The sequence below is a fragment of the Pezoporus occidentalis genome, unplaced genomic scaffold (genome assembly GCF_034315485.1).
Source record: "Pezoporus occidentalis ecotype Australia unplaced genomic scaffold, CSIRO_AGI_Poc_V1 ctg7, whole genome shotgun sequence".
In the NCBI taxonomy this organism is placed as follows: Eukaryota; Metazoa; Chordata; class Aves; order Psittaciformes; family Psittacidae; genus Pezoporus; species Pezoporus occidentalis.
The window spans coordinates 3,254,127-3,279,758 of record NW_026916052.1 but is presented as its reverse complement, the minus strand read 5'-3'; positions in this window follow the sequence as shown (position 1 = coordinate 3,279,758).

Sequence of the window (25,632 nt, the reverse complement as noted above, 5' to 3'; positions counted from 1 at the left end):
TATGAAACTGAACCATACCAGACAGAGCATTGAGTCTAGATTCCCATAGCTGGAAGCAGAATTTCCTCATAGGTCAATGAGCACAGAAAATTTGTCAAGCGAAAAGTACCAGTTTTCTTGCTAACATCATGGGTTGGAAGGACTGAAAATTCTTTTAATTGTGAAATGGAGAAACCCGATATTAGTCTTAAGTAGGCAAAGACTAGGTGAAACAGACCTGAGGCACCATGAGATGAGGTGGAAAAGAAGAAACTTAAGAGGGTCATTATAAACCAAATAGACATAAAAGCTGGGTTAAGTTGCTCTTGCATAAGTTAAGTCATGGTTTCACATGGATCCTGGGAACCACGAGGTACCATTTCTAAAATGAAATGTTACAAGGTGAGATAAGCAAGCATACAAGAAACTCCAAAGGAAGAGACAACACTAGTGCTTTTGCAGGTGAAGTTCAATGTGACCTAATAACACTGAAACACAGGGAACTGAGCACCCAGTTGGTAAAGTTTTACCAATACACAGACACTAGACCTGATAATAAAGTGTCTCTTGATAATTTTTTTTAACAGCAACCATTTCCAGAATACATAACATACTTGTAAGGGTATCCTTAAGACCTTGTCCTGATGTGCAAGTTTCATTCCAGAACCCAGATGTGGAATGGGCTGAGGTAATAAGGCATCAGCCTAAGGCTTTAGCTTGAAAGGAAATATATGATACAGAAAGTCTACTCTGCCAGACTCTACAAAGGGAATGTTCTTAATTTGGGACTGAAGTATTATTCAATTCTAATAGATAAAGTAATGAGAATTTTCTTGCCCACATATTTTCCCTATCACCAATTTTATCTTACATGAGAAAGAATGCAAATCTTTGGAGAAAATGCATGAACCTGAGAATATCGGGACTGTTTATCTACATTACTTTGTTGGAAGTTTCTAGAATATATTTTACCATTATTTTTATTGCTTCAAGATGGGACAGTGTCAAAGGGTTTGTGAGCAGCAAGCTTTTTTTACTGAAAAAGACCGTTTGCCTAACTCTTCATGGTATATCAGGCTTTATTTTTTTCTATTTTTCAATAAATTATTTAATATAAAGGGACAGAAACAGGGAAAAAATATGACATGGGTTTATCAGAGGTAAAATACATAACACTAGATTGATGTCTTTCTTTTGATGAAACAGCTAATTGTCTAAACAAAGGCAATAATACAGATCTCATTTATCTGAAGTACTGGCATCTGGTATTAGTTAATATGGAAGTCATTAGTAAAGCTGGAGATTAATATGTTCTCTGATGAAAAATGGGCTAATGAAGAAAACATGAAAAGAATAGTGCTGAATCCAGCTAGAGGAGTTTAGCAAGAAAGGTCTCCCGGGACCTTTATGAGGATTGATCTTGAAACATCTGCATTAATGTTGTTGCCTCAAAGACAGTAGCAATGACCTTATGATTTACAAATTATACAAAATCATAAAGCATCACCAATCCAGAGGAGGCATGTGATATCATGAGCTGGAAGCACCGAATACAAGAGTAATAGAAATTGGATGAAAAAAACATTGAACACAGGTGAGGTTAATGCAAGCAGAAGAGTTTATCTGTAAACTAGGTGATTATAAGCTGAAAGTGACAAAAATCTTCCTAAATTTCTTACAGAATTATTGGAAATGTTTGTCTGTAAAAAGATAGGATGGGATTTCATAATTCTGTGTTCTTACGTTTCTAATTAACAGTATTTTAAATTCTAGTCTTTTTCCTCTGTTTAGACTTATTAGTGAGGGGTTTCCCAAAAATGATAGAGATCAGAGATCACATTGAACAGGTCCTTAGTGAACAGAATAGTGTGTGGTGTGTGTGTGTCTACAAAGAATCATATATAGATATATCCACAATTTACAGTATAGGCACCATAATATGGTTTAAATAAAGGATTACTAAATAGGTCCTAATATAAATATGGCAAACCAGATGGCACTAAGTATATGTCTCATTCTTTCAATATGGTATTTCTGGATAAAAAACTATTAGTCACAATATAATGTACATTATATTTTTATTATTCATATAGACATCATGCTTAATATTTTAAAAGTTTTTGGACACCATATCCATTATCATGTTTGTCTAGTTGATAAAAACATTAGGAATATAAACATGTAATTACAGATGAAAGGGCTCTTAGGTCATCTTGTCTTATCCTGGCCAATGTATGACTCTTCCCTATAATATATGCCTGAAAAGTTTAGATGGGGTTATATTTTACATTATTCAAGTGATGGGTCTTACACCACTGCCCTTAAAATATTATTATTCTATCCTCTATTTTTATGCCAATGAGATGTTTTAATCATATATTTGGAAGAAAATGTATATGGCACAGTTAATTGATTTGCAATAACTGTAATGTTGATATTACTCCTACTCATAAAAAATATTTCTGGGTGCATAGACTAAGTAATACAAAATAATAAACAAAAGAAAACAGTGTTGTATTTAGGAATAAATGTTCTGAAGAACCTTGGTTTGTTAGCCCAATCCTCTGCAATCAGAAGCAATCAGGGAGTTCTAGGAAGCCACCCTTTAGTTGGTCTGTATTTTTCTACACACACTAGGCCCCAGTGCACATCTCAGCATTCTATAACAAACTCACAGTCTGCAATAAAAGACAAAATGCTACAATAAGAGGCAGAAAAGTCAAGGATAGCCTCAGTGTGCTAGGCCCTTGTAGTAAGGAAATATACATAAAATTCACAGGTCATAAGAACCAGACCTATTCCCACACAATGAATAAGACAATCTCCACCCTTCTCTTTTGAAATCTTCAGTGAATATTTCCACTTAACTCTTCACACCTTCATTTTTCCATCCTCCCCTAGATCACTCAAGTCCTCAATTTTTTAACATTTTTTCTCACTAAAATTATGAATCTTCTAATTACTACTCCAGATATAACCCTGTTGAGCCTTAGGTCACTTTATGCACCCGTTCCCCCGAACTTCTTATGAACCTCTTTTGTATTCATCTCACACCTTCAGTCAGATAGACCTGATTCTTACTGGTAAGGATATACTTTCTGGTCTTCTGTTTTCTAGCTTGCCTTCTGTCTGGATATTATCCTGATATGTCTAAAGGACATGAACACCATTCCTCATTGAATTCCATTAAGTCTCTTTGCACTGGTTGGCTTCCTCTCTGAAGGATTACCCATCATTTGATGCTGCTGCTTTAACCTCTAACCCAGCCAAAATACATCATTACTCCATTACCTATTTTGTTGTGCTCACCCTATAGCTTTCTGTCACACAGGCCTGTTTTTACAGATGTGATTTCCAGCTTTGATATTTTATGCTCAACCTCAGAGTTTTTTCCTCCATCATCTCCCCAAAGTCCAACAAAGAGATCTTTGTTGCGTTCAGCTGCATTGCCAGTCCTCTGAGATTCATACATCTTCAGTTCCTGAACCAAATCTGATATTCCACATACTGCTGGCATGGTTGCTATTTCTGTTTTCTTCGTTCTCACCAGAAACAAAGCAAAACAAAACATAGGTTCAGGTACTTGTCCCTACAGGTTCCCACTTCTATATGCTGTCATGTTTGCTAACTTCCTGTCTCCTTCACATTTACAGCTTTCTGCCTCAGGCAGTGGCTTTCTGTTACAATTGTGTTTTTGGCAAACCCACATTAACAATTATTTTTTTTTTAAACAGCTTGCATTTTCCTAATCAGATTCGAAATGCACAGAAAGCACAGACAAAACAACAAATGAGCAGAAGTGATTTTCCAGGATTAGGGGATTTGAGGAAATTATTCATCACCCAGAAAAGAGCAATGTTTTGCTAAAGCTTGCTTCCACCACAAATTTGCAGGAAATTAGCTTATAGAAGAAGAAAGAACCTACTGAGCTGTTCCTTGAAGGATAGGTGTCCAAAAGACTGACCAAGGCATGTCTGGTTTATTACACAGGAGCAGGATTTATGTTATTGAGGTGGGGCTGAATTGCTTTTAGAATTTGCCCCATATATTCACCAACTTTAGAAAATCTAGCAAACAGCACAAAAAAAAAAGGTATATTTTCTGGTCTTTGAGGAGATCAGTTCTTCATTACTGATATCATTCTCCAGAAAGAGAGAGGGCTCATTATGGCCCAGGAAGCCTAATGACCTTAGGAGGACCTAAGCTTTGCTTGCCTAAGAGTAAGATATACCTGCTGCCATATATCTCATCCATATGCCAACCATATGACTCCCTACTTATTTCTTTATTCGCCAGAGAAGAACTTGGAGCTTAAGCTTCACTGTACAATTCATTCATTTGAAAAACATATTGCTATTATATTTTCAGGGAATTGACAGACATGGGGAATTTTATTCATAACAATCATGACATTTCCTGGAAATAAAGGTTATAGTGTCTGGTCAACATGATGCATACATGCCATTCACTTACTTACAGCTTTTAAAGCAGAGCATATGATCTTCCTACACAACACCTAAAAATTCTCAATTTCTGGAGAACGTTCTCAATTTCTAGAGAAATACTCAAAATATGAACAAAACTCTTCTTTACATAATGCATAGTTAAAGCATGTGACTTTTTGCCAGGGGACATTTAAAATTCTAAAAGTTTATGTGTCCAAAAAGTAAATTATGCAAGAATATGTACCACATTTATCAGAAACTTTTCTAGATAAAGGAGCCTGTGTGCCACGAATCACATGAACAGGATAAGAAGCCTGAATAAGGTTGCTCCAGGGAAGAAGTGGAAATCCAGAGGCTTTAGAGGAATTGGCTATAAAAATTGTAACTAGCAAGAAAATTTAACAGCACGCTCATAAAAACATCTGAACAGACAGACAGACATATCAATGATTAGCCAGTGCTTGTTTCTTCATAATAACAACAGTAGTGCAATCAGTCAAGGAGAAGAGCAGTCTCAGTGCGAGCCAAATGTGTTAGGGTGCACTTCTGTTGGCGGAAATTGTTTGAAGAAGGAGTTTGCTCTTAACACTCAAAGAAGTTGAAAATTACTCTCTTCTCTACAAAACACAACATGAATTATGTACGACATAAACTGTACTCCTATCTGTGTACAGTAAAAATCCACATTGCCATATAAGAAGGCCCTGTTCCTTGAGTTGTTTACAATGTCTTTATCCAGAAAATTTTAGCTTATTTATGCAAGGACTGAGCACTGAGCAAGTAAACCTCTTGGTCTGAGCTGATACTGTATGTTTTTAGTAGCATAAAAATTAAATTTTAATTTGCCAACAGCAAAACAGCTTCCATGAAATTATTCCAAAAATACTAACATTTCACCTAAGAAGAGCACTGAGTAAGAAGTAATGAGAAGGTTACCGGAAGGTGAATGGTTGACCCTTTAGGACTTCAACTGTATGTTTAAATTGTGTATGTATGAATCCAGTGTGGTTTCTAATCCACTAATGAAAATAATAGACACATCTTTTTAGAGTCTGTCTTACCAGAGTCCCCTTCTTTCATCATAGCCACAGCACTTTCTGCAGCGCTGAGGTAGCATGGATACCCTGAGTGTGATGTGACTTGCTTGTCATCATCTGCCAGCCTGCTGAGACATATTTGTCTCTTTGGAAAGGACACAGCCTCTGATACAGCCAGTCTTTGTAACCAAGTCAAAACTGAATCAGCATTTAAGGAGAAGGACTTCCCACCTCCTGTAAAGGAATGGCAAGTGTGTACTGTGGGGCACCAGAGCACACATTGCCTGGACACACAACACAGTATTGGAAATCTTTTCTAGTTATAGTTAACTAAGCTTCTGGAGATGTTCCAAACACAACGTGAACAGTAATCAATTTCCCAGCGTATTTTCAAAGAAACTGAGTGCACTGGCAGACCAGTTTATGGAGTTTTGTATTGCAATTATCATGACTAAAATTTCTAGTGTTTAAAAAGACACTGCTTGACCACAGTTCTTAAACGCTACCAGCAGCTTAGCTTTCATACAGTATGAAGTAGTTCAATAAAAGCCCTCCTTCAGAGTTAATGGAACTATTTAATGCAGGGACAATGATTCATTTTTATAGAGAACTTACTCCACGCTAAGAATCCGGTTTGGTATAAGAGTATTAATTAAACTACATGACTACAGAAGTGCACCTCAGATTCTTCTCCTTCAGCTGCAAATAAAAATCATTTGCTTATAATTTTATGATCAAAATGACCATATGTGCTATTAATATAGTCTAAGGTGCTCATTGCGAGCTGAAAGTAACATACTGTTGTAAAGATGTTCTAATAACCACATTTCCCATGAAGCCAAGAGGCCTTAGTTTTCCCAAGGCAGATCCAAGCTGTAAAGCTCATTAAGACAGAGTTCAGCAGGGATATGCGTGTGTGTGTATGTGTGTGGTGGCTGTGGCGATTCTAGTTTGACCTGTGTCAGACTCTGACAGAAGAGTCTCAAGCTGATACATTGTCTTCAGTGTTAATATAGAACTAAATCCATACTACTCCAAACTTTGTGTGAGAGGTTCAAATCCAGTGTCCCATCACAGGTGTCTCTGCAGTCATTCACCCTGAAACAATAAACCGTCTCAAGAAATTAGGATATAATTTTCATATCCTCAGTCATTGTGGTCTATGTATTACTACACTACAAATGTCCAGCCAGCCCCAGACCATGATTAATAAGCTTTTTAAGCACCTTATATCTCAGAGGAAACCAGATGGAAATGTCATGTTGGTCCTCTCCCTTCTCTCATTCTCCCAGACCTGGTGAAAGCCAACAAGCCAAAGTGTCCTGCTCTCCTATCTCATTCTGAAGTGTGGACCCCTGGGGGGAAGACCCTATATCATAAGATGCTACAAAACAAAGAAATCTTCAGCACATCACAAGCATACTCAAGAAAAAAAAAGATCACACAGACTAAATTGAATGCCGTATATTATTAAATGCAATATATTAATTTTGACCAATAGTGTAACCACTTAAACTAATTTAGAGCTATTCTGGGAATGAAACAGACCTTAACAGAGATCAAACAGTCACCCAAATAAACACTTTGTAAAGATGTTAAGCAACAGTTTAAAGCACAGGTTTTGCACAAGAATCAGAGTGTGTCATTCATTTTCCAGAATCCCAAAAGAACAATTTCCACGTTGGAGCTTAGACCAAAAAAACAGGACCCAAAACCAGCCTGAGTCCTTTCAGACAGCGCATGATGTGCTAGATCCTGTAGAGCTAAGCCCTGAAGGCACAGCTATTTGTGTTAATTGGTTTATTATTACAAGGAAAATGCCTGCTAGGTGCAAAAAAAACATGGGTCAGCCCTTACAGACTGTTTCAGAAGTGGCCATGGCTGCTTGTAGTTTAAGTGCAGTTAATTTCTAAAAAGAGATTAGCTTCAGACACATTACTTAGACTGCTAAGAGCTACCTCAGTGATTGTATTGAGCGGGATGTAGTGGTTCAACCAAGGGATGTGAGGTATGGGCGGAATACAGTGTTTGTTGAATGAGACAGGGTTGGAAATGTGGAAGGGGACAGTGTTCACACTTTAAGGGCCTAAATTAGGATTTAAACTCTTTAGGTTCTCTTTGGTCAATAAGAAGTCACAGATGCACAGTTATGTTATGACATGACCCATCTTCCTCACATATACAATACAGGAAGTTCCTAGAGTCTATCTTCCTGTATTTAGGATAAAGTTAAGGAGTGCAATCACTGAGATGGCATTTTGAATAGTGTTTTGCCTGTGGTTCATAACAGAACAAATGTCATCTCCAAAATGGATGCAGCAGCCCAGACATCCTGGGGTGCAGTCCTGGGATTCAGGGAGTATGGAAGAGGAGAGGGGGATACTCTATCATAACCCTGAACCTGATGTGATGGCTGCTGGAACACTGTCTACTCTGAGGACCACAGTTCAAGAAGGATGTTGATGGATAAACAAAATTTTAGAGAAGTGCCATAAGAATGGTTAAATTCCTGAATAATATTCCTTCTACAGAAAAAATAAAAGACTGAATATCATGCCTTCTAGGCAAGGATTCCAGAAGCCTATTTATATATCTTGCCATAAAAAAGTGAGAACTGATTTGTTCAGAGCCTGTAAATAAACATCTCCATGGAAGCAAAATTTCAGCAATGAGATAGGTTTTCAGCCTAGCAAAGGCATACAACAAGACCCAATAGTTGGAAGCTCATGCATGACTAATGCAGGCAAGAAATGAGGCACAAGTTTTTAAGAGTGAAAGAATTTTTCACTGGAATAAATTACCTCAGTCGGCAGTGATTTATCTCTCTGTGCCACTTTCAAATTAAAGATTGAACTTTGAGTGAGTTAGGGGGAACGCAGAGTGGGAGAATGTGAAAGACAGACAGGTATTTTTTTAATCTAAGCACAATTTAGGCAAGCATGATGCGTGTTATAAAGGAGATCAGACAAGATAATGTCAAATACTCCCTTGTAACTTTGGGATTTATGGTTTTACAAAGTACTTCTATTGTGAGTTACTACTACTCTTATTAATTTTTGTTTGTAATAATTCCCACTCAAATAACATGATGCAGCCTTAGTACACTTAAACAAGTCTAACATTAATGCTGTTGCAAGCAGATAACTACTTCTGCCAAAGCAGTCTTTTCTAGTCAGTCAATTTTTGTAAGTAGAAACAGCTTTAGAAGGAGAAAGACACACTCATGATGAATAGCAGGTGCCTTTGGCCTGAAAATAGAACTGTCTTGGATGTAACTAAAAAGTTATTAAAGTTGGAGGTGGGCAGACTAAACATTTTGCTGCTGTAAAATCAGTCACAACCTGATTTTTAAAGGAAAACAAAAACCTCACAGGCTTTCCCATGAAGTGGCTCACTCATTGGCAACTCTTTTTAAGCAGTCTTAAAAGACTCTTTTACCTTGTGCTCTTGCCACATTAGAGCTGTCAGAGATTTTTATTTCATGTACTTTAATGTTCCACCTGTCTTTCACATCTCACTAAGTTACTGTTTATTAATGACAAAGAAAATTTTCAGAAGTTATACACAGAAATCAACAGCCCTTACATTGAAATGGAAGATAGTAGGCATCTGCATGTGGGTATATGTGCATGTGTGCAATCTCAATCACTGAAACAAGGCCCACTGCAGCACTGCACACAGGTAACTGCACTTGCTCTGACACTGTACTGGCGTAGCTAAATGCTGTGGGTGTGTGCTCCTTCATGATGCTGTAATTCTGCACTGGTGAAAACACATTAGGTTTAGTTCCTGCAGCGTCTTTGTGCCTTGCTGATTGCAGTTGAATCTGCCTGCTCCTGGCTGAAATTCATCAGTCCCCTCTCTGGTGTCAATTCCTTGCCACTGAGCTAGGAGACACTTGACAGCAACTCTGCAGTTCCTGCTCAGTCACTGGGAAAGCAACCTCCTTCCTTTTTGCCCCAGCCTGGAGTGCAGGTACAACCAACACCAAGGTCATCCTCACCACCAGTCTTTGCTGCCTTTGCAGTTTTACTTTGTCCTAATTGTCTTGCAAAATATCTATAATGCAGGCAGGTTCTTTCCCCATATGTTTAACAGCTTCTCTCTACTTACTGCTAGCCCTGAAGCCCTGACAATCAAGTGTTAAGAGCAATCGTCATGTTTCTCAATACCTTTTCTTTTCTTGCCTATTTTTATTGCAACACTTTCGAACCACCATCTCATATTCCACTGCATGCGAGTTTCACATACAGAATCCATGGCGTGAATCCACTATAGCACTACTACTAAGAACATTTTGGTCATGCACAAAACATGTTTTTTGAAGCAAGGAGCATTTTTTGGTCTGTGTGGCTGTACTATGAGAAAAGGTTAACTGCTTTGAAAAAAGGAAGGGTAACAGAGAAAAGCTCTGGCGCATTTATTTCCCCATTTTCTTGTATTAAAGTAAGAAAATTATACTTTTTTTTTTTTTTTTTTGTCTCCAACTACAAGAAATTTTCTATTCTGGAACATGAGATATATCAGGCCCCAGTGGATATCTATATTCCTGCTTTGCAGCAAGAGATACCAATTTATATCCCAGGCAAATTGCAATGTACTGGTGGGTCGCTTCATAAAAGTAAATATTGAACGTGCTAAAACAAAAAAGTAAAGAGAGAGAGTAAAGGCAGCCAGAATTTTGAGGGAGAAAGATACTGGAAAATAAAACCAACACAATTTTTAAACCCTACAGTGTATTCTGAAATATCTCTAAAACAGAGCTTAATGTAAATACATGATAGGCCATGCTGTAAAAAGGTTTTATTGTATTCATAACAAGGTGCTGCAGAGCACATTCTTGGCACTATATAAATAACAAATAGTGATAACAAAACACACTCATGGCTTCACCATATGTGAGCAATGCAGCCAGTACAACCTAATGCCAATAAAATCTTTATATCTCCACATGCCATCATGTAGCCTCTCTACGTATTATGTCAACATTTTTAAACAACTACTAAAACATTGATCAGATCACTATACACTGGATGTTTTAAAATCTCTGACATCTGGAAAATTTAAGTTCCTAAGAAAAGAAGTTTAAAAGTCTCCAGAAAGTCAGAGGGATCTTGCTTACTGAAAAGTCAGGCTGGAAAAGGATAAGTAGAAAGCACAGAGTGTCAGCAGAAAGTAAGATGATTTCACTTGGTTTAATGTGAAAACCATAGACAAAGAACTTAGGTTTCTTTAAAAATGGGAACTCTGTGGTCACATGAAAAAGAATTTGAAAAGAGTACGGAGAGGGCAAAACCCACATGATTTTGATTTTGTAAATTATACAATGATTCAGTCAAATAACATTCATTAGACTTGTAACAGCTTCTGTTCCTCTCTTGCTTTCCCTCATCTTTTCTATGATCTTGCATTCCAGGAAAAAGCTTAGATATTTCAGTCCATCTAAATCCATGAGCTCTTTACAAAATGAAAGCTGTTGGGTTTTAGTATTCTCTTTTCCTACGCACTTATATTATTTTTTCAGGTTTTAGATTTCAGGCTTTTCTGTCTGAAGCAGATACTTTTCATGGTCTGGGTTAGATTGTTGAGATTATTTCTTTTCTTCAGGGTTTGCTAAATGAAAGCATTACGGCATATGATAGTACCCTCGCTACTCTCTAAATATGTCTTTAAAGACAGTAGCATGCTGGAGTCATTGCTCACAAAGCTACAGCACTAGGTCCCTTGATTTAAATTCTGGGTAACCTTATTAACAGGAAAATGCATAGTCACACTCTACATCAAACATGTTTCTGTGAAAATAGATCAGCGGCTTGATCTACCTAATTCTGAATGAAGAAAAAGACAAAAGTGACACAGAGATTGAAGTGGAACAATAAACCATCTCAGATAAAATCATCATAAACTTTACTTAAGGATATAAAATTTATTAAACTAGATGAGATTATTCTTCCCTTATGTCTGGAGCCTGGTCTCTGACATCATCTAATTTTGCTGCTTAAGAGGAAGAAAAAAATTCTCAAGAAGCACCTCTTTCCTTCAGGCTTACATGGTGTACTCTGTTTTTACACATGCCTACAGATTTTAGGACTTTCAAAGCATCTTTGCCACCCAAGCAATGGACTCTAAATAACTGTGCAAAATAATTTCATATTTTTTACAGCAAAGAATAAATAGTTCTTCCTCATTACAGGGGTACTGTTCTAACCTCACTGCTTCCCAAATACAGAGCCCTGTCAGAAATTCCTAGCCCGCTGCCAGTTATTTGATAAGCAAAAGAAATTAGCACCTCTTCATCTGGCAGCTGACATCTAAGGATGAACTGCCTGATTTTGCTCAGAGAGTAACTTCCTCCCTTTGGGTACCCAATACTGAATTTTATGAGAAATCTTACAGAAAATTCAGGTCATGAGGGCTGTGCCTGTACTAATAAATTAAACAGAGCTAGGGAATATTTCTGGAAGTGTAACACAATCCTCTGATCCATTAATGAGAGAACAGACCCTGGCATGGTTTTAACCTGGCTTTCTCCCAGATCCATAGCCATGTTGTAGGGATTAGCATTGGCAGGGACCAATTACCCAGTTTGGATACAGCTATTCAGTTTTGGATTTGGAGAGTTTAGCTGTAAGGATGTGGCCAGATTGTGCCACATCCTTAAGAGAGACAGTTCTTGTGGCCAGGTTAATGAAAAAGTGATAACATTTTCAATCCATAAGATGAAACTTCACATGTTTACTTGAAAAGTTTAAGTGTTTTCATTTAAAGTTAAATTTCAGAAGCTGGCAGATCTCATGGTTAGAAAACAGGCTTCATATTAAGAGAATTACTGACATACCTGAAAAAAATCCCATCAGGACACTGGAGAAGAAGTTCTCATGTAAATTAGCAGAAGCCACACATCAGAATCTCATATAGCTGAAACCCATTAATTGCAGCCCCTCAGACAGCAAAGCAGAAGGAGGGGGAAGATGCTGGGAGTAGTACACAGGCAGAAGATAACAAAATATGAAAAATATATATGAAAAAAGTCTGAATTAATTAGGTCAGGGGTTTTTAATACTTTTTACACATTTCTATTTGCATTTCACCCTTTCTAAATGCTTTCAGTGTACATTGTTTTACTAAAATTTTGAGCCTGAAAATCAAAACATTTTGCTTATGAAAGGTCAAAATATTCTGGTGACTTAGAATATATACTGAACGTCAAAATTAACTTTTTGGCATATTTCTGTGTAGATTAATTGGTATTTTCTCAGGTCAAAAAATCATCAAATATGTATTAATTATATAATATACATATATATATTTATATATATAATATATTTTATATATATAATAATATAAATATAAATATATAAATAACTATATAAATAAATCATATAATATATATAATAAAAATCAAATATAAATAAATATAAATAATATAAATAAATAAATATAAATAAATATATCTAATTTATAAATATTTATAAAAAAAAAAAAACACATCTAGGGACTCCAACTCTGATTTTTTCTCAGCTAATGATGTGCCTGTAACAAATAACAGAGAAAAGCTACATCTAGATCTGATACAGCCAAATGCCTTGATCATGTAGAGAAAGCATCTTTATGCGTGGTACAGGCCATCAGCCCTGCAGTCAGTTTCTCAGATGGCACAATCTGGGGAATGTGACAGAGGCTCCCCAGGCATCCCGTGGTTCTGTTGCAGGATAGCACCCTGCTGCCAGCAGAGCCGACTTGCTTCTTCCCCCACCGGGGTTCACACTGCCTTCATCCCAGTGTGATGAAGTTTTGTGGTGCCATGTAAGCCTGGAAAAGGAACATGTTTCAAGGGCCTGAGGTTGCCAGGCCTGACCCCAGGGACAGCAGGGTGCAGCCCTCTTTAAGGCCATACCTCTCCCTGGGCGGGGGGGAACCAGCCCTCCATACGCTACACCTCTGTCTGCTTGGGTGAATTGCCAGCCCACTGCTGGGCTGCTGGACCTTCTTCTCATCAAATGGCCACATTTCACAGTCTTTTTGTAGATGTATGTTATGTGTCTTATCCTCCTAAAAATTCATAGTGAAAGGATGCCATAGAATATTAGCAAAAATGTCACAACATTATTATTTTTTTCTGATATGATTCTTGCTTGCACATTTTTTTCCAAATGTTTTCTGTTGTTTTTGAAGACTACAATTTACAGCCAGACTTTTTCAACCCACCTTTCTTTATTGAAACAGCTTTCTTTTTTATGTTGGAAAAGCTCTTACTTGGCTTTTACTATAATTAGGGAGTTGTTTAGGAGCAAGTACTACTGTCAGAAAAGTTTGACTGGGATTCTGAAGAAAAGGAAAGTAAAATTTGTCTATTTTCCATTCCCTTCTCCTTCAGCCTATAATTACCTCCTCCGTTATATGTTTCACTTACTCCACCTTCAAATAATGCTCTTAATCTTGTTTGCCTGTATTTTATTCTGTAGCTCCTGTATTACTGAATAGAATATGTATGTGGCCCTTTGTTGTAGATCTTTCTTTAAAGCTTGTTAGAAGCTAGAGCTCTCAGTGATCATCCTTAGGATCTGACTTATCATCTAGACAAAACACCCTTTGCTGTTTGAGTAGCACAGGATGCAACAAGTAATCCTGAGCAGCATGTCTACAGTCATTGTTAGAGCATAAAATTGGCTTTCCCCAGGATGCAGTATGCCTTTCAGAACAGCCAGACCTGCAGATCCAGACATAAATTGGACACATGTTATGAGTCCACTGCAGAAAAAGTTTGACTCTGCACTCTCTATATATGTGTATATATGTATATAATGTTCATTTTATTATTCATGTATTTATATGTGCATCATACACAAAAACACGTAAGCCTGAAGAGATGAAACCTGACAAAACCACTAGGGGTCCTTCTTAGCAGAGAAGCATTCAGCAGTGTTGGAAAGAGCAGAGCCAATTTCTGAGGCAAACTTAGCTTTTACTGGAAATGCCTTCTCTTGAGAAGGGGGAAAGAATGAAGAAAAAGGAAAAAAAAGATAATTTATGGCTTGCTGTTTAAAACCTTGCTGGACCAAATTCTCTTTTGCACTCTTTGTCACCTTTCAGCTCTGAAATGGAGACTAGCAGAAGCAGAGTTAGGGCTCATCTATCCTCTCTTGAACTCCCCTGCTGAATTTGCAGGCATCAGCAGAAAAGAACCCAAATACAGCTTGAACCTGGACCTTGGATGGGGGTGGGGACCTGCCAAGACTGAACACAGTTCTTAAGCTTCCGTAGCCCTGTAAGAATGTGGTTGAGAAAGGGAAAGGAGATTCATTCTTAATGAATGCAGTTTGAAATATATACTTGAAGACTTAAATGAATAGGTTTTCGGTTACAGTGTGGTGCAGAGAAGAGTAGATGTGGAACAACTGCTTATACAGACATAAAACAGTCTCTCATTCTCTCGCACTCTCTGGGTCCCTTAGGATGTGGCTGGGCAGATGGATACACACATGTGCAGAAGAATCCTCAACAAAAAAGCCTAGGAAGACAGACAGAGAAAAGGTCTTATGTAACAGAAACATAATTAAATCCTCTAGTAATGAGGCCAAGAGCTTGTAATTGCACATTTGCTGGGCATGTCATTTACACCAATTACAGGTTTGCTGCTTTAAAAATATTTTTTTCAGGGTCATCTTTCTAGCTGTATCCTCATAGGGATTAATAGTCCCATCATTCTTGTGAAAAACTGGCTGAGAGAAGATTTTTAAAGGTTTTTAAATAATTTTAGATGCAGTAAATCCTATTTAGTTTGCAGCAGATTGCTTTCAATGAAAGCATTTGGCAGTAGATATTGTAGTGACCATTTTTTCCAGTACCCTTACCATTACACTTAGTATGTTGTATCTTGTGTTTCCCATAAATGTTTGAGACAAAGGGAACAAACAGCTCAGAATTACAGTAGTGGGTAAAGTTTTTTACGGCCTCTACAGCATGCTTATATATGCTATGTACCTATGCAGTTAAACGATAGTGTTTGCAAGTTTGACACATATGAAAGGCTATAAAAATTTACAAAACCAGGACATGTTTGTCATTTTCCCATTGGTTCCTTTCATTATTTTAGGAAATCTCATTTGAGAACCAAGTTATGAGTTCCACTGCAGTTACACTGCACCTAATTAGGTCTGTGCAGTACCATATATTTTGCTTAGTCTCAGTAAATCCCAACTAAAAGACTTGGACTGCCAACTATCAAGATTGTTTCAAGTCTTCTGACATACACAATTTCTTTAATTTCTGTGACTCTGACACAGTCATAGATTAAGAGCAAGGCAAAGACACCTGAACCTGACTCACCATGTGCTGGTATCAAAAACTTGCATTTACCAGGTCTCTCTTTCTACTTAGAAAAGTTGTTCATGGGAAAAAGTATACTAAAATTGATAAATTTGGCCTTTTTGCTTGGGAATGGCAGACATCTAGCTGTTCAGGATATAACCCACATGCAAAGAATCTGTTCATAGGACATCTCAGACCAGTCATATATGTGCTATGTGTGGGTACATTTTATTACACATTTGAAGCTTGTATTACAACTCTTCACACTATGCATCTGCTCAGTGAATGCATGCAGGTCCCCATGCATCCTTAGTACACCAAATGCAAAATCTGTAAGCATGCAGACCAATTGCACATATCTAAGCTGGATGAGAATGAGTGAGCACATGCAGATCATTCTGCAACTACAGCAGTGTTACATATCTGCTGCACTGGACACTGAGGTTACTTTTTTGTTAATAAATCAAACATATTATTCTTTGGCACTGAGACAACTGATATGGAGTGGCCCACATCCATATTACTAAACTGTCCTATCCTCCCAAATAGATCAATGTCATCTAAACTAACCATTAGGAATACTTCATGACTAATTCATGGCCAGATCCTGAACTGTGCTTGGGAATTGTTGGGAGAGCATTAATTCCACTGAGTTAAACCCATAACAAGGTTCATTCTAATAATTTGCTAGTATAGATGAATGGCTTGCCATGTCCATGTCCATTTCCTGGCCCTTTTACATTTATGGTGCAGCCTAAACATACTAGATGTACACATTTCTGTCCTAGAAATCTCTAGAAATAATGACAGCTAATAAAGGTGAATAGCAATGTCAATCCCAAATAATCTCTAAAATCACAAGGTAGGCAGTAGCCAAGCTAAGAATTACAAGCGGCAGTCTGCTTTTTAAACCAGTACACCACACAACCCTTCACCTCTTCCTGTCTCTTTAGATGAATGTGAAAATCAGCAAGATTAATTTCCATCTCATGTTATTCAGGGGTACTAATTAAGGAGGCCAGCTAACTCTCTTTAGTACTGTGCCTGAATGTAAACCTAGTTTCTTAAATGCCTTTTACATAAAAAAATGTACAGAAAACCAACAGCTAATAAGAAAAATGTACCTTGGTGTCCTTCCTTTCAGCCTCAAAAAAGTTGAATAGGCTACAACAAAAAGTTAAATGCCTTATTTCATTAATAGGATTAAGCCACTAAAGTAGCCCTTCCAAAAGCAGTGCTGGGATCCAGAACTACAAGTAGGTGAATGTCTTAGAACTGAACTGTGGATACATTTCAGCTTCAAGTGAAAGACTGAAAATGTCCTCCAAGCAGATTTTGACAACTCAGATCTAGGCATAGGAACTGTCACCAACCATAAGAAACATTGTGAAGTACAGATGTTTTATAAAACTGGGGTTTTCTGTGGTCCATCAGAAACTTCTATAAAAAAGACTTCAAATTCATAAACACTCATGTTGAAAATCTACTTGTTAATTAATATTTACTTATTTAACTGGTTGACTATTAATTTTCTGCCTGTTTGGCTACTTGTTAAAATTTTAGTGGGCCATCACTGAAGACACTTGAATACCGTGACCTGCCTCACTCAGGCAAGAAGCACATGACTGCTCTGACATCAGAGGCTGCACCCTGGTCTTTACCTGGAGAGCACTGTCAGGGCCTGGCAGCAGGCACAATTGTCCTAACATCTGTATCAGAAGACTCAGCCTTGAACAACTTGCTACGCTGGAACCCAACCTTTTCTTTGCCTGAGCAGAGCCTTTTCAGTTTTCTTCTTTTGTGCTGTGCAGAGCAGGACTTACTTACCAGGATGGGACATAAATTTATCTAGGAGTTTTTGGGGCTGCAGTCATCATCATGAGATACTGTTTATCAAATGAGTCAACATCTGGAGTTATCACTTAAGCGATCAGGAACCTTACTTAGCATTAAAAAGGTTTACGTCAGAGAACATATGATTTGGTTTACAGTACACTGTTTTATCTGATAAAAATAAGTACAGAGCAGTTACCAAGAAAAGAGCAGCAAGGAGCAAAAACAATGCATAAACACTGTTTTCATTTAGTTCACCTTTAAGAAGTTTGTTAAATATCTGGAAAGAACTCCAACATACATTTATCCCAGCCATTCAATATCCACCTTTGTCATCACTACAGAGCCATCACAGGATTTGGCCAGAGTTTCTTAGAATGTTTTTTCCCTCCATGAAGTGTCAACGTTTCAAGCACTTCTACACAGTTTCAAATTCAAAATGATAAACTGAATAATGAAGCAGTCTCTAATCTCATCTGTGCATGTTCTATCTCAGCCAAAAATAGTCAAATTCAGTGATATTTCTAAACCAAGTGCTTTGTGGTGTATCACACACCAAAAATATCAGATGATTTAGGATCAAAAAGGCTAAAACCCTTTTTAGATTTAGCACAAGAGGACTTTCTAGATAGACATAACTTACAAAATAGGGAGTAGGATGCAACTTCAACTAATGAAAGTATATACTTGCTCTACACACATTTTTGACAAATACAACTGAAAGGAGAAGCAATTTTCCCTTAGAAGAGACACCCTGGTTTCAGTAGAGGATTTCCCAGCCAAGAACAGCTGAACTGGGTCTGCCTGTGTGAGCCATGACTGTAGCAATTAATGACTAATACAGATCATGTCAACAGCTGGCAGAGATAATGCTATTCAAAGGTTTTATTTATATCCCTGCATCTGATATAATGCAGTGTTCTCCCAGCAATGGGAAGAGGATTTTTTGTGAACAGCCACATTAAACAGTAAAGTTCTACTGTAATGGATTATTTTCCTTGCTTTTTTGTTTCTGGTCTATTTACTACAGTTTAATTTCACTTACAAAATATGTCATTCTAAAAGAAAAAGCTACAGAATGAGGCAAAATTCACACTCTTGATGTCAGTGTCTTGACTATAGCTTGCAGCGACATATGAAAATTTGACTCTAATGTGTCCTGCCAACAAAAATTTAAGGCATTGGCCCAGATGTAATCTGTCCATCATTCCTAAAATATTCTGTTTAATGTGAAATGTTTTTCCATATTTGCACATCACAGTGTATGAGACTAAAATTTATGGTGTTGCTGTCCTAAGAGAGTGTTATTTTATAGGGTTAGAACTGAGCAAAATGTGAATCATATCCACTAATTGATGTTGGGTTTAAGTTAATTTGCTAGAACTGCTGATTATTACAGAATTAGAGATGATGCCAAGCTCTCATATCATAAACCAGAAAAAATATAATGGCCCGGTCTTTGTTTAATTCATTGCAAATAACCAGTGAAGTGCAAATTTACTCTCGGTCTGAATTGCCATAATGACTAGGTTTCCAAATCTGGTTATTCGTTTGAGCTTCTTCTCTTGGAATTCTATAATTTATGACCAGGAATCAGGATTTTTTTGTTATCTTTTCAAAGATATCACAATCCATAACCTCTCATTGTGTGGAAGACAACTTCCTTTTGCAAGTAATGGAGCCGACAAGGAGAGGTGCCATGCTTGACCTTGTGCTCACCAACAGGGAAGGGCTGGTTAGAAATGTGATGCTCCAGGGCAGCCTTGGATGCAGCGATCATGAGATGGTCGAATTTGAGATCCTCAGGACAGTAAGAAGAGCATGCAGCAAGCTCACTGCACTGGAATTCAAAAGAGCAGACTTTGGCCTCTTCGGGAACCTGCTTAGAAAGGTTCCATGGGATATAGCCCTAGACGGCAGGGGGACCCAAGACTGTTGGTTGATATTCAAGGATCACCTGCTACAAGCTCAGGAGTGTTGCATCCCAACTAGAAGGAAGTGCAGCAAGAAGGCCAGGAGACCTCCTTGGATGGATAAGGAGCTGCTGAGGAAAATTTGACGGAAAAAAGAGGCTTATAAAAGGTGGAAGCAAGGGCAGGCAGACAAAGAAGAATACAGGGATGTTGTCTGGGAAGCTAGGGACCAGGTTAGGAAAGCTGAGGCCCAGTTAGAATTAAACTTGGACAGGAATGTGAAAGATAACAGGAAGGGATTCTATAATTACATCAAAAAAAAAAAAAAAAAAGACAGATTAGGGACAATGTAGGCCCCCCCAGGAAGCTCTCGGGAGAACTGGCTACACAGGATTTGGAGAAGGCTGAGGTTCTGTCCTGGGTTCAGCAGTAGCAGTCATGTTTTTTTTTCCTTTGTGTTAGCTGGTGCAGTGCTGTGTTTTGACTTCCAGCCTGACAACAGTGCTGGTGAAGTCGATGTTTTCGGTTGTTGCTAAGTGATGTTTACCCTGACCAAGGACTTTGTGAGGCTCATGCTCTGCCAGGGAGGAGGGGAAGCTGGGAGGAAGCAGAGACAGGACACCTGACCCAGGCTAGCCAGGGAGGTATTCCATACCACAGCACGTCATGCCCGGGGTGGGGGGTAACTGGGAGTTACCCGGAAGGACAGGGGCTTCTGGGCGGAACTCGTTTTCTTGGCCGGTGGTATCGTATTCTCTTCCCTTGTTATTTTCCCTTATCATTGTTGTAGTTGATAGTAGCGGTGGTGATTTGTGTTGTACATTGGTTGCTGGACTGTTCTTGTCTCAACCCGTGGGAGTTGCACTTTTTCGATCCTCCTCCCCGTTCCTCCGGGAGTGGGGAAGGGGAGAACCCCGGTGGGGGGGGGACGACACGGACCTCGATTGTTGTCAGCTCGGCACCACTCACTGAGAGTGAGTGAACAAGTTACCTGACTGGGTTTAAACCACGACAGGTTCTGAATGACTTCTTTGCCTCGGTCTTCACTGGCAAAGGTGCTGACCAAACCACCCAAGTCTTGGAAGGCAGATGCAGGGACTGTGAGAATGAAAACCTTGGGCCCACTGTAGGAGAGGATCTGGTTCGAAACCATCTTAAGAACCTGAATGTACACTTGATGAAATCCATCAGTGGGTCCTGAAGGAGCTGGCGAATGCAGTTGCGAAGCCACTGGCCATCATATTTAAAAAATCATGGCAGTCAGGTGAAGTTCCCGATGACTGGAAAAAAGGAAACATAACCCCCATTTTCAAGAAGGGGAAAATGGATGACCCGGGGAATTACAGACCAGTCAGTCTCACCTCTGTGCCTGGCAAAATCTTGGAGCAGATTCTCCTGGAAGGCATGCTAAGGCACATGAAGAACAACAAGGTGCTTGGTGACAGCCAGCATGGCTTCACTAAGGGGAAATCCTGCCTGACCAATCTGGTGGCCTTCTATGATGGGGCTACGGAACTGATGGACAGGGGTAGAGCAGTTGATGTCATCTACCTGGACTTGTGTAAAGCGTTCGACACTGTCCCACATGACATCCTTGTCTCTAAATTGGAGAGGCATCAATTTGATGGATGGAGCACTCAGTGGATAAAGAACTGGCTGGGTGGCCGCACACAAAGAGTTGTGGTCAATGGCTCAATGTCCAGCTGGAGACCAGTAACGAGTGGTGTCCCTCAGGGATCGGTGTCGGGACTGGTCTTGTTTAACATGAGCCGGCAGTGTGCGCCTGCAGCACAGAAAGCCAACCGTATCCTGGGCTGCATCAAAAGGAGCGTGACCAGCAGGTCAAAGGAGGTGATCCTGCCCCTCTACTCTGCTCTCGTGAGACCTCACTTGGAGTATTGTGTGCAGTTCTGGTGTCCTCAACATAAAAAGGGCATGGAACTGTTGGAACAAGTCTAGAGGGGGGCCACGAGGATGATCAGGGGACTGGAGCACCTCCTGTATGAAGACAGGCTGAGAAAGTCGGGACTGTTCAGCCTGGAGAAGAGAAGGCTGCGTGGAGACCTCATAGCAGCCTTCCAGTGTCTGAAGGGGGCCTATAGGGATGCTGGGGATGGACTCTTCATTAGGGACTGTAGTGACAGGACAAGGGGTAACAGGTTAAAACTTAAACAGGGGAAGTTTAGATTGGATATAAGGAGGAAACTTTTTCCCGTTAGGGTGGTGAGGCACTGGAATGCACTACCCAGGGAGGTTGTGAATGCTCTATCCCTGGCTGTGTTCAAGACCAGGTTGGACAAAGCCTTGGGTGAGATGGTTTAGTGTGAGGTGTCCCTGCCCATGGCAGGGGGGTTGGAACTAGAGGACCTTATGTCCTTTCCAACCCTAACTATTCTATGATTCTATTAGCATGGATTAGTGTGATGAGGTGAAGATTCATTTCACTAAGTAACCAAATCACCTGTATTAAAATGCAGGTAATAGTAATATGTGCATTGGAAAATTATCAAAGAAACTGCAGAAATATGAGTGTAGGCAGAGATATAAGATATATGAATATAACTGCCTAAAAAATGAACAGCAAAGATACAAAGGAATGAGATCAGGCTAAAATACTTCAAGATGCCACAGACGACAAACTTTATGGTGAATATTACATTTTTTTAACCACTTTAATAGAAAAATTCATTTGGGCCGGAACAGAACACAGACAACTATGAATTTTGGAGAATAGAACAGATGATGAAATCATGCACAACTGACACCAGTGCAGAAAATTAACATTTATCTAAACAGTGTACCAAATTAACAAGAGAACGCGTTTGCTTTGTTTATTTATGTTTGCTTTGGATTTCACATCACATACTATTTAAATGGTAATGGTATCCTACCCACATTATAATCAAAATGGAATAATTAAAGCATATACTCAATTCCATAGAATTATATTTGCTTCTAAATAATATTAATAAAACCCTCCTCCCATTTTTTCACTTCCTCCCCCCTGTTACTATTGAACTTTTTCTCTGGCGGTTAGCTGATGAATTCATACATCCAATAGATTGCAGATGAGCACAAGGTAGCCTAGAGTTCATTCTCCCTGGCAGTTCTGGGGACCATGACAACATGTACAGCCTTTTTGAAAAAGACATTCCCTTAAATTACATCGTCCACACTCCTACTATCACCCTGGCTATTCCTCAGCTTCCTAAATTATGTTATTACTAAAGAGTATATAAAGATGCTGGGCCTAGTTCAGCATCTGTACAAAGATACAGCTGTACAAAGATGTTCACCCTTCTGTCCTTCATTCCCTTTAGCATAAACCCTGTAAATTCATAATGTAGTCAGGACTACAGGAACATTCTTGCATCTGTTTATCAGCCAGAGCTTCTTTGACCTTAGGAGAATGGGCAAAGTGTTCGGTATTCACTTCACCACTTGGGCAGATTTTTGGTCCCTAGTTTTGCTTGTGCAGACAGAAATATGCATGCCATAATGCATACATGCCAATACCCCTGCAACGTGTTTCTCAGACAAGAGTCCAAGGCCAGAACTCCAGGGAGAACTGGCCCACCTTTCCTGTAAGGTTTCTGTACAAAACCACCAAAGGGGCTTCCAGTTTCTAGAAGAAAAGAGGAAATCTTTTAAAAAAGAAATGATTTCAGTCTGCTGAGTGAAACAGATTAAAATCAAATGTTTTAAAAAAAAACCCTCTTCTAACACAGCATATTTTCGCAGCATGAGTCCTTCTCTCCAGCTCTGCTCTTCAGTCTAGCCACTTTCCATAGTTTCTTCCTTTGCCACAACTTTTGTAGAAGCTCCCTTGGGATTTTGGGTAGGCTTTGGATGGAAGCTGGCCTGCAGCTGCACTGAGAACCCTGTGAGCTTTGGTGGTGCAGCAGGCTTACTGCCTGCTCTGGCAGGCTCTGGCAGCTTGGACTCCAGATGCCCTTGTCTCTTCTCTGTTTTTGCTGTCAGAAAAGAGGCAATTGCCCCATTTGCCCAGTGAATGGTACCTCAACCTCTGTCATAAGCATATAGTCTTCTATATTAGTCCAAGGCATGTAATTTCAAAAAAGTATAATATCCTGTACGCAGCAAAATGTGAGCAGCCAGATGAAACAGCCCATCCATGAGAATCAGACCTGCTATACATTTTTTCTGAGCATGAGTAGCATTTAACTTCTGTTGCATGTGCAGGCCACATGAGAAGAAAATGTTCAAGGAGTTTAGTGAACACTTCCTGGAACCTGTGCAGTTCCACAGTGCTGGGCTGGCTGCATATGGTAATCCACCACAGCATGCAGGAGCAGTACTCCCAGTTGAGGCATGCAGCAGTCTGAAATCTTGGATGTATGACTGAAAGTATTCTTAGTGTCTCCACATGAACAACAGTCTCATAAAATCATCTGCCCTGCAGAGGTTACCAGTCAGCCTAGGCTTGTATTACATTTCCACAATTTAAAAGTTTCAAGGTGAAAAACAAATACACCCATGAAAACCTGGACATTTGGTAGATATGCCAGAGTTGGGTCCTGTGGTACCACAGCTCTCTTGCTAACAATATCTACATTGGCGTGTTGAAATCGTAGACAGGTTTGTCTACATGACGTTCAAACACAGTGACTGCAGTGGAGACAGCAATTTGATTAATGTTATGAAAAGAACAATAGAAAGAGATATCTTGCCAAGCACAGTTCTGAGTTGCAAAGGGAAGTAATGGAAACATGAGGTAAAATATTATTTTTGGATATTGGAGAGTGCATAGTATGGAATATTTTGGAGTTCATTTGTATTTGTTTGGTGGCTTGTTTGATTCAGACAGATTACCACATTTTTTGGCTTTTGGACATGAAACATCATGAGAGTCAAATTATAAAGAAAAAATTATTTCCATATTCTAAGAAGTGTTTTTTGTCTCTTACATCCCTTTTTTTCTTCTGAAGTTTTTTCAACACACCTGTGTTAAAAACTCAGTACTGATCATGGAAGATAAAGCAGTCTCCTCTGACTGCACAAGAATATCTCTTGGATATCACTCCTGACTTTCTGGATTGAAAAAAAATAAGTTATAGGTATGTGTAGCTAGTATTATCTGAAAATATCATGCTTTTCATCCTGCTTTTCTGACTCAAAACCCCAAGAAACTGATGCCACGACCAGCTATCTATCTGCTTTGTTCTTATATATGCCGGTGTTGAGTCTTTCAGATATTTTTCTTACCAGATATAATGCTGGTAAATATGTGAATTCAGGGTGAAACTTCTGCCCTCAGTATTACTATATCTGGTACTGTAGAAGCAAGTAATTTGTCTTGTCTGTTGAAATCTAGATTGTGATTGTATGCAGTGCAGTTCTTTTAATTGTTGCTGTTTTGATTTCTGTCCTTTAGACAGTTCTCATACTGGAGAGCTCCTGGAAATAAGTTTGGAGTCAGAAATTCTTTCTGTGTAAAAAAATTTGAGACTTCCTGCAGTTGTGGGGTATGAGCCAGCAGACAGGAGATTTGGACTTTTTTGCCAACTCCTGCACAGTGCATGGCAGCTGAAAGGCCCATAATATCATCAAAGTTTCATGTGGAAGTTTTCCACTTAAGAAACAAGGCAGCAATAAGTGTTAAACACTAGAACAGAAAGAGAAATAAAAATATCATCTGGTTATTCGGGATAGCTATGTACATAGGTTTTTCACACAATTTCCATGAAGAAGAAACAGTACCAGACATGGCACCTGGCCCATTCATTCTGTCTGGCATGTCTCTTTTTCTTTATCCACTCCATAGCCTGGACACAGACCACACACAAGGACTTCATCAGATGGATGGTACCATATGAGAATCCCGAGCCATCATCCCAGATAGAAGGGAGAGCTACTCCCAGAATGGCTTCTCCCTGAACTACCTCAAGGGAACATCCTCTGCTCTAAAGATGGGAAAATAGCCAATGGGGTTATAATGGGTTATCACTTATGTTAGCAAGATAGGAAAAAAGCATGCTCATTATTATGAGTGAAATTCAAGTTCTAGAGAAGGTCAAGAAGGGGTTGACGTTAGTGTCAGTGATGACAGGATTTAACTCTTTATTATCAAATTTTACGGTTTTCCAGATAAGT